Genomic DNA, 3,192 nt, shown 5'->3' on the forward strand with positions numbered 1-3,192 from the left:
TATATCAAGTTTTAACAGTGACTATTTTATAATTTAGAAAATAGATAAAAAGATAGTCATATATTATTATACTTATTATTATACTTTGTATTATAATACTTTAATTATTAATGAAACATAATGTAATTTTGGAATGAAGGAGAAGAACCATTTTTTTAATTTAAATTAATATTACAAATTGAAAATTTTAATTTAATTAATATTATTTTAACATAAATTAATGTGATATTGATATGTTATAAGTATAAATTAAAAAATATTATTGTTGATTGAAAAATAATATAATATTATTTTTCATTAAAAAAATATTTCAATGTTAATTAAGAATAATAGTTAACATAATTATTAATTATATTATTAATTGAAAACTAGTTATATATTATTTTATTATGCATTATAACCTATTAATTATTAATAAATTTATAATTAAATTATAGAATGAATAAAAAGAACTATCTATAAATTTTTATTAATATTAGGTAAACTAAAAACCTTAATTTATTTATTAATACTATTTTTAACATAAATTAATGTGATAATCATTTATTATGAATAAACATTAATAAAAATATTATTTTTAATTAATAAATATTATACTATTTTAGCTGACAAAAAACATTTAAATTTTAATTATAAAATTAATATAATTAGTGTTTAATTTTTAAATTTTTTATTAAAAATATATTTAAATATACATCTTACTTATTATAATTCAATTCTAGTTTGACAAAAACTATTTATTAATTTGAATTAATATTAAATAATTTTAAATTTTAAATTTAATTAATAATATGATTTTTATATTAATTTAATATTATAGTAGTACGTTATAAATATACATTAATAACAATATTATTACTAATTAAAATAATATTACATTATTTTTTTAATAAAAATATTTAAATTTTAACTATAAACAATCAAAAAAATTATTAATAAAAAAATATTAATATTTGTAATCTAAATATATTTAAAAATAATTGTATGGTATCCTATAATAAAAGTATCCAAATACCACTTTTAACATATTTTTTTAGTTTAGCACTTATAATTGGTACTTATTAAATTCAACATTTTTTCTTAAAAACACTTTTACACAAGTGGTTCCAAATGATTTCATAAAAGGATATACTTGAGTGGGTATTTTAATTTAAAATTAATTGATCAGAAAATTAGTAAATTCAAATTTAATTATATCATATATTTTCAAAATTTTAAGTTGAGTAGATTAATTTCTTTTGTATTATAAAATACTATAAAATAGGGTAAAAGACAATGATCTCTCCTAAAGTTTTGAAAAAAAAGACAATGAGTTTTCCAAAAATTTCAAAAACCTCCCCAAGATTTCAAGAATTTCAATAACTTCCCTTGAGGTTTGTCGAAAGATAAATTTGACATATCTCAGGAAAAATCTATAGTATTTTGGAAACCTTAAAGAAAAAGTCTCTGTCTTTTTATCAAATCTCAAGAGTGATGAGTGTCTTTTGTCCTACAAAATAATATGATATATAATATTTAACAAACGCATAAATTATATATTTCATGACTTATATAATATAGAAATAATAAAATTACAAAAAATTAATTAGACTTTCAAAGTAATATTACAAAACCTAAACCCGACTCATTAACATGCTCACGTCGTAAATACGGAGTGAGTCGATTTATAAAGCGAGTCGTGCGAAAAAAAAAAAAACAAATATGAAAAAATGAGTAAGATGTTTTCCTTCTAAAAAATTATTATTTGAGCATAATTATTATGATTTTTTTAATAGAATAGCATAAAATGTTTGACAAAATTAATTGCCTCTTGCATTAGAATTTATAAAGATACTTACAAGAATTGTTTAACAATATATTTTAGTACCCTTTGATGTGCATATATTTAAACAGAAGATAATATAAAATTTTATTACAACTTTTTTAAACTTATAAAAATTTAAATTTGTAAACTTGAATGTATACTTTCAAACATAAGTATATATTAAAAAATAAAATCTTATAATCATTATAATACAACAAATTTTTTTTTAATAATATGAAGAGAAATATAAGAGAGAATTTAAGTCACTTTGGTCTGACTCGCTTTTTCATTGTATCATAAAGGAACAACATACCACAATGTTCAAAAGATGTTTTGCCCTCGGCGGGGGATCTGCGGTGGGCTGCTTGACAGTATAAGTTTAGGTTCAATTCCTACCTCACTGAGGAAAAATCTAAATTTACCTCGTGCATTGGGGGTTCAATTCCTGCCTCGCTGAGGAAAAACCTAAATTTACCTCCTGTATTGGTTGTGGGGCCAGATAGGGTGGACGAGGGACCAATCTGGTTACCTTGTGATGCTACCAATGATCATATATCATCTAGCCGGATGAGCCGAGGACACCAGGACACCCGACGTAACCCCACAAAAAAAAATAGGTAAAGATGTTTTAATGTGGGAATTGTATGTTCATATTTTCCATGCTTTCACACTTTGAGACAACATTTATTGAGCTCATGCTCTTTTGTTGTCAGCAAGAAATAGTAATATAGAAACTAGGTAAAATATATTAATGTCATATCTTGAAATTTGGAATTCAAACTTTATATCTTAAATAAATTATGTTTAAATAATTTAAATCGAGATGTCAAATTTATACACCAAACATAACTTAAAATTGTGAGAATAAGAACTTCAACTTATTTTTTACTTATGCAGCAAACATAACTTAAAATTGTGAGAATAACTTATTTATTTAAAAAGTCTCAATTTGTTCATTTACTTTAATTTTATTTTTTAATTTAAAGTAATCAAAAATTAAAATTAGGGTTTTGAACAGCATAAAAGAAAAGAAAAGAATTTATCAAAAGATTCGTTTTTTTATGTTTGGTTATCAAGGAAAATAAAAAAGAAAATAAAAAATACATCAAATCTACGAACAATATTTTGATTCTATATGTTGTCATTAATATTTGGCTTTTTCATAGTTTTAATTATACTAAAATAAATTTTTATTTTCGATAATTTTTAATATAGAAGAAAAATACAACGAAAAATGAGTTTTTTCCTCCTTTTCCATTATTTTCTTCTCTTAAAGTAAAATTCTTGATCCAAACACACCCTAAATATATTGGAAATGGAACCCCTCTTTATATGTCTGATATTAATATATATATATATATATGATTAATTTGTTACACGTTTAATAT

Source organism: Malania oleifera, chromosome 3 (genome assembly GCF_029873635.1).
Source record: "Malania oleifera isolate guangnan ecotype guangnan chromosome 3, ASM2987363v1, whole genome shotgun sequence".
NCBI classification, from domain to species: domain Eukaryota; kingdom Viridiplantae; phylum Streptophyta; class Magnoliopsida; order Santalales; family Ximeniaceae; genus Malania; species Malania oleifera.